Here is a 10,948-nt window from a genome sequence, read left to right on the forward strand (position 1 = left end):
GATTGTAATTGGCTTAACCATTTATTAGTTACTGGACAATCTTTGTGATAATTCAAATGAGGTACATATGTATAGAATGTTGATACATATATATATATATATACTCATATACATATGCATTCACATACAGGTATGCATATAATCAGGTCTATAAGATGTGAAGGGATTTGAATTAAAAACCCAAGAATGTCTTACCACCATTCTTTTCGTGATGTCTAAAATTCAACTTTTAAAAATTTATTCTTCTAGATAAAGCTGTTTAGACAAATACCTTATGTGAGGGGTGATATCAATAACAAAGGTGATAGCCAAATGAATCCATTATTTTCAAATGGTTAATTATAGGCATCTCAACTTGACTGCTATCTAAAAGTATTTTTAAGAGTATAGAGAAGAGGAAAGAGTCAGAATAGAGGATGAAAGAGGGGCCCCCTTCCATTCCTCTGACCCTTACTCTTCCAGACTATGTCTCTAAATGATTGTCATTGTTGCCACCACAAGATTCGTATCCTCAAGCATGGTGTTGTATTCCTTTAGAAGGAAACAGCAGTTTTTGCTATTTGGGATGCTGGAAGTATTGCTTTTTATTTTTATATTTGTGGTCAGAATTTAAATATTGCTATTTGATACTATCTTTTTTACTACATTGCTTGCCCTATCACCTTTGTTAAAAAAACAAAAACAAAAAACAACTAATTCCCGGTTTTCCTGACATGATGGTTGCCCGAGAATGTCCCAACTGGGATTCAGTCTAGATATTCGATGGTCCCTGTGGAAAAGTCTGATTTAATTAAATGCTCACGATATCAACCCTGTGGTATATATGCAACTACTGTCATTCCTTCTGGGCAACTGCTCTTCTCATCTTTCAGGGTAATGGGATTCCATAAAGCAATGATTATTTTCTTTATGTAAAAATAACAAGTGGAAGTAGAGAAAAAAATTGGCACATAGAGAGGGAGAGGGAAGGAAGAAAGTATGCAAAGAATATAGAAGAGAATTGGGATACATTGCTACTATTATTCTTTAATAGAAGTACATTTCATAAAGCTATGCGTCCTGCATCTATTTGATGTGGTGAAGGAAAGTTGGCTGAAGATAACTCGACCTTTGTTATTTATGTTTTGTCTCCTAATTTCTTCATTTGTAAAACAAATAGAATTTATTATCCATACCCACATGGAGGGCATGTGGAGAATAAACACAATAACTAGGAGAATACTTTACACTCTATGAGGAAAATATATTCTCTAATTCAGGGTTTCATTTTTATTACTCTTACTACGAGCTACAATTTCTATTTTTTTAAAATAGAGCACAGATAAATCAAGTATTAGGTTTTTATGGGCCTTAATAACCACTTGCTTTTTTTTTTTCTTTCTAAACTCCAGATTACTGTATCCTAGAGATACCAGTTATTTGAAGTTCCTGTTATATTTTTGAGATGATTCCATTCTAAGCTATTTGGGATACTCATGTGCTAAATTTTCTTCTATTTTTTGTTTGTTTTGATTTGGTTTTCTTAATTATTATAATATTTTGCAGTCATGGAAAGACTAGAAAATAAGCCACCCTTCTGTTTTTGGAGAAAATTTTACATACAGCAGAGTACATGTCAATATCTAGCTTGCCTGTTCTCTTTAGGGTCTTGCTTCAAGCAAAATCCATGAGTCAGCAATGACTTTTGATTTAAAGTTGCTGGATTAGTCTCCACACAATCTACCTGGCAATGAAAGGTTTGTTCCTTCCACCACTTTCAAAAGTTTAAAATGTTACAATACATACAGAGATATCTTTGGGTATTTTCATTATGCTTAAAGTCTTTTAATGCCTCACCTCATCTCATCGTTTAGCTGTAATTCATTTCTTTTTGCTTTGCACACTGAGAGATTCCCAGTGCAAAAATGGAGAATACTACTGGCACTTTGTGAAGATTATGGATTCTTCACAACTACTCTTTTCTTCCTTGTGCTCCACCTAGTTTATTCCTAAGAGGATCTAGGTATTCATATTCTTGAGTGAGGTTAGTCCTGTTCTGGCTTCACTGATGGTGAATGGTATCCTTATATCTGCTGAAGGATGGTGGATGATATGATAATTGCAAAAACTAATATCTATGTGAGGCTCTAGCATTTCCACGTAATATAGTGCTAATATAGTTTGCTAATGGATGCAAACTCTATAGGATTAAGAACCACAGAATTTTACACTCAGATGAGACTTTTGGCCTCCTTGGTATCCCACATACGACAAACACTCCCAAAACATTGTTGATTGAATGACCTGTTAAAAGTTCCTGAAGTGGTAATATCAATAAGACTGGTAATATCTGTCCCTGTGACAGGATTTTAATAGATTTGATTTAAATAAATGCCCTCTTCAAACTATGTCATGGAAGCAATTACATATTCTGCTTAATTCTGAAGTCAGGTCTAATGTGTTCTGCAATTTCTTTAACAGAGAGTAACGCCTTTTACAACATTATCCTAGTGTAATTATCTATTGATGCATAAACATACTGGTGAAAGAATATTTTTTGGTGAGATTCATTCTTGGTGAACCTATTTTGGATCCATGATATTTTCATTTTCAGTATTTCTAATTTATGGCTCAAATGTACAACCCCCTTTTTCTTTTGACAAATTGTTATAATATCTGTCCATTCCTTATACCTATCTCTCTATGAATTTTCACAATCTGAATCATTACCAAGAATGTTAATAGAATTCAGTCTGTGATTTATTTCATTATCTTGGAATGAAATTCTGCAGGAGACTCAATTCATATAAAGTGATTACAAGTTTTCTTTCTCTGAAGCACAAAAACATGATGGTCAATTCATTAAGCTCTAGAGCCAAGCTGCGTGGGATTAAATCTACTAACTGTGATCTTAAGAGAGATATTTAACTTGTCTGAGCCTCTGATTCCGTCTGGAAAATTTAAAGATAAAACAAATATAAAACAAAAACATCACTACCTTGTATAATGTGACAATTATGTAAAACACTTACAGCAGCCCACATTCAGTGATTAAGTCAGGGACTGACCTAGGACACTCAGGCTGACAATACCCATCCCAGAGACCCCACAGGATGGCCAAGGTCTCAGTGGACCTGCATCACAGTTCGACTTCTTCCTCTGCCCAGTTCTTTTCCTCCTTCCTTTTATAAATGTTGATCCCTAACAAAGAGTTTGAAGCCCAAACTACCTCAGCATCGGAATATAATCAGATGTTTCCAGAGAACCCAATGTGCAACATCAGCTCATCAGAAAACTCCCAGAAGTTTCGTATGTACGTTTCCCTTCATATTCCTTATTGGGGTAGTTCATACTCTCCCAACATAATTTTAAGTCAAATTCATACTTTTGGTCTAAATTCATGTAATTATACCATCTCTTATTTCAAATTTTTGCTTATACACGTCCTCAATTTTTTAAGAAGCAATATCTAATGTCCCATTATAAACTAATATAGGTAGGGAAATTAGAACACTTTTTTAAAAGAGTACAAGAAAAATTAAAATAACCAATAATCACTGTCACGACATTAGAATCAAGCTATAGGCCTTATTTTTAAGTCATTGTTCTTCTGTTTCATGTAAAGGAAATGTAGTCCTGTGCTGTACATTCATGTAAGTAGTATATCAATATGCTTTTTTGACTAGTGATAATTGTTAACCTATACCAAAAGCTTATGTGCCAGGTATTATTCTAATCTCTTTTTGGGTATGTCTCATTCTGAATATTGAATAAGTATATGAGGTAATAAGTATTATTTCTCCATTTTAGGCATGAGGAAAGTGATGCCCTGAGAACTTAAGCCATTTGCCAGAAGTCACACAGTGTGTAAGTGGCAGAGCTGGGATTGAAACCCAGCCACGTGACTCAGTCCACGTTCTTCCAAGCCTAAAAACTACAACCTTTTTTTTGCTTAAAGTACTTGATATTTGACACTGTTGGGTGAGGAAATCGTCCAAAATCTAGGGCCCCTTAAACATCTCTACTTTCATATTTTCTGCCATACTTAAAGTTCTACATCTCAGCACCATAGATTATAGAGTCATAAGACAGAGCCTCCATCTTACAAGTGATCTAGTGGGAAAGGAAGATGAGAAAAACTGACCTGAATGTACAAGAGTAAAATAAGTGCTATCACGGTGTAAAGTAAATTGCAGTTATAAAAAAGGGGAAAAAAATTCCAAATGGATCTCCTGAGAGGAAGATTAAGTCTCAGGAATTGTTAAACTGTGAAGGAAAAGCTTTCCACACTGAGGTAAGCTTGACAAGCAAAAATATGTGAACATAACAGAGCCAGTGTAAAGGATCATGGAGAAACCTACTAAGATACTGTAGATTTATTTTATTTTACCAAACTGATTCTTCCTGAACAACCGCATGAAATTTGAATTTTTATAACCTAAACCACATTCTAAACTACTGAGGCACTATCTAAATGAAATAATTTAACCTTAAGTAAAGCTAAGGAATCCTTTGTAGAGTCTAAAATCACACCTTTTCTTTTTAGAAAATGTACTTAGTGATTCTATCTTTTCTTATGTTTGGATTTTAACACAATGGAATCAGTTCTTTATTGCTTTATGTAGTATTCTTTGTAATTCATGGTTTTGCTTTTCTTTTCTTTTTGCAGTGTTTTCTTGTTTATATTTTCTTTTGTTTTGTTGTCATGGCTGTATTTTTCATATATCCTTTTCTAAGTCTTTAAATACTGCATACCAATAAGATACACAAAAAAGGAACAGTCCCAAAATGATTTCAAAATCAAATTTATTTTTCTGTAATTTGATTTATAGGTAATGCAGTAGAAAGGCTCAGGGAACATTTTAAAATAACTCCCTAATTACTAATAGATGAAAATGTATTGGCTAAATTTAGGCATGGAATTCAGGCAGCTGATTATGTTGGAAATGCAATTGCATGCCTACATAGGTGGATACATCCCCTTTCTAAACTGGCCCACCCAACACTTCGGTGTTCATATTTGTCATGTTTCCATGTACGTACATAATATTGGCTACAAGTATTAAAGGAAATAAAATTATCTAGTTAAAAATACCTAAGAACTTTCAACCTTTAAAACCTTATGCTTTGGGGACTTCCCTGGTGGCGCAGTGGTTAAGACTCCGAGCTCCCAATGTAGGGGGCCCGGGTTCAATTCCTGGTCAGGGAACTAGATCCACATGCATGTCACAACTAAGAGTTCACATGCCACAACCAAGGAGCCCGAGAGCCGCAACTAAGACCTGGCACAACCAAAGAAAGAAAGAAAGAAAGAAAGAAAAGAAAAGAAAATTTTTTTAAAAAACTGATGCTTTAAAAGATATTATTGACAGATTATCTTTGACAGCTATTATTCTACTTTGTAAAAATCTTGTCTTTGCTTTCTTCATTATTTTCAAAGATAAAAGGTGATTCTGGTCCTGAAGAGCAGCATCCAAAGAAGATAGGTCTTCTCTCTCTAAAAGGTACTGATCTTTAATTTTGAGTTTGCTTCACCCTTGATTGTCTTGAACACTTTCCACGCACCCAAGATCCATCATCAATCAGGTGACTGTCCATATGGGTGACCATCCAGCCTCTTAGTTCCTATATACCTTAACCTCCTCACACCAGTAACCTTCAATTCTTCCCTACATTTATGACCACATTTTGAACCTTCTTATCATCTATGGATTTTCCATCTCTGAAATCCATATTTTAAATATCCAAGACTCTAAACACAACCTTATTTATTCACTATGTCAACAAATATTGATTTCACATCTACTATATGCCAGGCAGTGTTATATATATTATATACGTATATGTATAATATATATAAAGGAAATGTGATGAATAAGAAACATGCTATATGGGAAAACAGACAATAAAAAAGTAAATCAAGAGTTAACAAGATAATTTCTGATAGTTATAAATGCTAGAAAGGAAGTGGAGAAGGGTGAGGTGGCAGACAATAATGACATTGGTGGAGGGAGGCTACTTTACCTAGGTTGGTTTGGGCATAGCCCCTCTGAGAGGTCACATCAGCTAAGATATAAGGAGTAGAAAAAACCATATAAAAGGAAAAGCAAAATGCAAAGAGCAGAGTGAACAGCATGTGCAGAGGCCCTGAATTGGAGAAATTTTGACTGTTTTAAGAACAAAAATAGAAAAATGTTAGCTTAGAATAGTGAAAGAAAGTAAGATAATTGTACAAGATGAGGGTAGAGAATTAAGTGGAGACTTGTATGGGACGGTAATTTTTTAAATTTTATTCTAAATACAATGAAAAGCTTTTGTAGGATGTTCAGCTGGAGAACATGATCTGGTTTTTATTTTTGAATGATTACTCTGTCTACTGTGTAAAAGTTTCATGAAAGAGGGCTAAAAGTAGAATCAGGAAACAAATGTAAAGGTCTTTACAAGTGCGCAGGCAGATACAAAATTGTCTGGAACTGTGGTGCAGGTGGTAAAGATGGAGGGAGATAAATGGATGGATTTGAGAGATATTTTGAAGTGTAACTAAAGATATGCCAAGAGGGACTTCCCTGGTGGGGCAGTGGTTAAGACTCCATGCTCCCAATGCAGGGGGCCCTGGTTCGATCCTTGGTCAGGAAACTAGATCCCGCATGCATGCTGCAGCTAAGAGTTTGCATGCCACAACTAAGGAGCCTGTCTGCCACAACTAAGACCCAGCACAACCAAATAAATAAATATTTTAAAAAAATGATATGCCAAGATTTGCTCTTGGTTTGCATATTTTCTATAAAAGAGGAGATGCAATGATAAATGGCTCTTAAATTTTTCCTGAACAGCTGGATGGAGACTTTTTTTTTTTTTTAATTTTGAGTTAGAAAAGATTAGAAGTGGGAAGACTGGGGAGTAAATCAAGGGTACCATTTTTGGATATGCTAAAGTTGAGCTGCTCCTTTAAAATGGAAATAAATATCAAGTAGCCAGTTGGCTATACGAGACTGGAGCTCAGTTAATTAATGTTGAGCAATAACTATGTGTCCAATACTGAGGAAAAATGACTGAGGAAACAAGAATTTTTGACCTGGGAGAGGAGGGCATGATATTTGAATGATCACCAATAGTAGAAATGGTAGACTTAATAGGTGTCTCTGGAAGACAGATTCTAGAACAGTGATGGAACATTATAGATAGGCAGATTATGGTTTAATGTAGAATTTTCCAATAATTAAAACTTTTCATCTGTGGAAAGGATTTGCATTGGTCTTAAATTTAATCACAGAGTAGTACATTTTCTTTCACTGGACTTCTTCAAACTCAGAACTCTGGGACAGGATCACTGCATTAGTAGAGAAGCTGAAGAGGATTGATACCTCTTTGGAAAGCTCTGCTCTAAAATTCTGAGTGATTTTTAGAGCAGAAACACAGAGAAGAACTAACTTCTATGCTTCACCAAGTATGTGCCAAGCATAGTGAGGCAGCATTAATGCTTAAAGCCAAGTCATTTTTGTATCAGCTCTTTGAGGTAAGATTGTTCCTGTCTTTTACATAGTGAATATATATGAAACAATTGACAAATAAATACAGAAAACAGGTAGAATTCAAAATGTCTAAAAGCTTTTATGCTGCTAGCTCTGGATTGGAGAATGTGAATTGGTTCTGGGGCCAGATGCATTTCCCATTATTTCCATCAGGGTCTCGTCTTTCTTCAGCATAACCCATTCAAAGGAGATTCTAATTCTGCAAGCTTGAGTCCTACCCAGACATCTGTAAAAAGAAGTTTTATTCTTTGTGCCCACTGGGCTCCAGCACTGGGGAAAATGAGTGAGGAATTTCCCAGTCTGCCTCTAGAACTTGTGCTTGCTTCATAGAAGCAGGAACAGAGCCGAACATATCCTGCCCAACGATGTAAACTCTACCAAATATTCTATCTGCTCATGACCAGATAAAACAACTCTCCTGTTACAGGAAAGAGTGAGCAAGGAGGGAGAGAGGCCAAAAGTGCTATTTTTGTGGCGATCCCCTAATGGAAACAGACGAGTGACTGTCTCTGAATATCAGGATTTTTAGATTACTTTCTTATATAGATATTGCTTGACTATATTAAAATGAACATGTGTTTTCACTAAACTTGTAATTTACATTATCTTCTATTTTGCCTTTAAAAACTTCTCATGTGTTCTTCCAACAGAATGTGTGTTCTGTGCCTATCCCACTTAGGTGTTACAAAACAACAATATTTATCATTTGAAGCCTAATCAACCTGTCACTCTTAAATTATCCCCTGCCGCCATCAAACAATAACTGTACCTACCATATATTTAAATTACCTGTTTACTTGTATTTCTACCAGCCAGAGAAACTGTCAGCTCCTTAGGGGACTTGGCCTCCATCTGGCATCCCCAGGACCACAAATAGCACCAGAACCTAACAGCTGCTCAATATATTTTTATCAGATTGAATTAACTATTATTCCCTAGCTGGATGCCAATGGTCTGATAAGCAAGGAAACCAGGTACACCTGGGTCTCAGGGCGCTCATCCTAATCCCACAGGGTTTTGGCCCCAGGGGCATAATCGGTATCGCCTACTCAGATGGCTTTCCTTTAACTTGAATTTGGAGAAAGGCAGAATCCTAAACATTTCTGAGAACTAGCATAAGGCTGCTGGCCCAGAGAACAAGGCTTGCCTCCTGATGAAACTTTACCAATACTTTTCCTTCCTAGTATTTGTCTTTCAAACAAAGCTGCTTTTAAGATAGAACTCTGTGCTCTCTGAAAGTACAGAGGCAATTGGCAGTCCCTCTGTGTTGGTGTATTTTTAATTAGAGCAGTGCAATATGCTTTTATTCCCCTACACTTAAAAAAAAAAAATCACCCATGGGGCTGAGAGTTTCACATTCTCTTCTTAAATGAGAGGTGTACTTTTTAAAATACGTCAATAAAATTTTATTTGGCCACTTTAAAAAAAAAAGGAAAAAAAAAAACAGCTTGTTGAAAAGCAGTTGCAGTTTGCTTGCCTTTTCTGGTAAGAGAACATGTTTTTGAGCAGGCAGGATGCTTAGTAATTAGGAGCCCAGACTCTGAGCCAAATTGCTCAGCCTGGTTCCACCACCTCCTTGTTTGACTCTAAGCAAGTCATTTGTTCCCTCTGAGCCTCAGTTACTTCCTTTGTAGGATAAACCCATCTCACAGCATTATGGTGGGATTAAATATTGGGTAAGTTTTAAAGTGATTGGAAATAGATCAGTGATCTCTAGTACTGTGGTTTAGCTATGATTAACATTCTTACCTAGAAAATGTGATTGACCTAATTTCATATAGTTTTAAAGGATAGATTTAAAACTTAGAGTTAAATATGTCCATAAGACCCATTATGAACAGCTGATTCCTCCTCTGCTTAAAATGGAAAAGAAATTTAACAGAAATCAACAACTGAAAATGTACTCACATGCAATAGGTTCTTGTCTCTGCTCTCGATTGGGAATGTGCCCTGTAGTTAATGATATCCTGCCTAGTTTTCAGTCTATTTGCTGAAATTCCTGCTGTCATGGCGTAAGAAGTGTCTCCTACTATCAGTGTCGGGACATAAGAACTACTTTACAAGTCAGTCTTCATTATCAATGTATGTCATACCTTTGTGTTAAAACAGGAGAGAGTTTGACCATCGAATGTGCAGTGAGGGGGAAAAAAGTACAGCGAATATGCCCTGAAGGATTATTTTCAACCACAGCCAAAAGTCAACACTCCACCTGAGTGATTTCCCATACACTCTCCCACAGCCCGTCCCCTGCCACCTCATCATCTTCTGTATCCTGACCCCATGGGGCCTTCTAAACAGGTAAAAGAAGACTGAAAAAGAGCCTTTGCTTTCTCGCCTCTCAATTTTCTCTTTGAATCACTCTAATCAGGTTTGTGTCGTCACCATACAATTGAAACTGCTCTTGTAAAAGTCCTCAAAAACCTCCGTTAGTTTCCTATCCTCACCTTACTCTACCTATTTGAGCCATCAGCAGTATTGACACAGTTTTACCACTTCCGTGAAACACTTTTCATCTCTTGGCTTTCAGCACCCAAGGTTCTCCTGGTTTTTCCTCCAACCTCAATGGTTTCTCCTTCTCGGTCTCCTTTTCTGGCTCCTCTTCCTCTGAGAGACTCTAAATAATGGTGTTCTCCAGGGCTTAGTCTTTGGCCTTCTTTGTCTTCTAATCTTAATCTCTCCCTAAGTTACGTCATCCCCTCTAATGGGTATAAATGTCATCAATATGCTAATGACTCACAAATTTATTTCTTTGGCTGTGATGGTTTTAAAACACACCCACAAATATTTTGCTGCACCTCCTACAAAAGATGGAATATACTTCTCCTCCCTTTGAATATGAGCCAACCTTAGTGACTCACTTCTAATGAACAGAGGCAAATGTGAAGCTGTGGGATTTCCGAGAGTTGGTTAGGAAAGGTGATACAGCTTCACACTGGTTCTACCTCTCTCTTGAGATGTGCACCCTTGAAACCTAGCCCCCAGGCTGTGAAGAAATCCAGCAGCCAGATGACTAGGCCACGTGTAGGTGCTCTGATCCAGTCCCAGGAGATGGCTGATGGCCATTATCATCCCCAACCACACATGTGAGTGAGACTTTAGACGATTCCAGCCTGCAGCCTCCCGGTTCCCCAGTTAATGCCAAATGAAGCAGAAACAAATCCCCACTGGGGCTTCCCTGATGGTGCAGTGGTTAAGAATTCACCTGCCAATGCAGGGGACACAGGTTCAAGACCTGGTCCGGTAAGATCTCACATGCCACGGAGCAACAAAGCCCGTGTGCCACAACTACTGAGCCTGCACTTTAGAGCCTGTGAGCCACAACTACTGAGCCCACGTGCCACAATTACTGAAGCCCATGTGCCTAGAGCCCATGCTCCACAACAAAAGAAGCCGCTGCAATGAGAAGCCTGTGCACCACAAGTAGGAGTAGCCCCCTC

The 10,948-nt window shown here is 37.1% G+C and overlaps 1 long non-coding RNA gene across 1 annotated transcript; it reads left to right on the forward strand.

Moving 5' to 3' along the window:
* The first annotated feature begins 3,731 nt into the window (after positions 1-3,731).
* On the forward strand, positions 3,732-10,199 carry LOC137204983 (uncharacterized). The gene is made up of 3 exons (XR_010933938.1): positions 3,732-3,846; positions 5,420-5,483; positions 9,621-10,199. It is a non-coding gene; the product is annotated as an uncharacterized lncRNA (long non-coding RNA).
* Positions 10,200-10,948: the final 749 nt, after the last annotated feature.

Source organism: Pseudorca crassidens, chromosome 13 (assembly GCF_039906515.1).
Source record: "Pseudorca crassidens isolate mPseCra1 chromosome 13, mPseCra1.hap1, whole genome shotgun sequence".
Taxonomy (NCBI): domain Eukaryota; kingdom Metazoa; phylum Chordata; class Mammalia; order Artiodactyla; family Delphinidae; genus Pseudorca; species Pseudorca crassidens.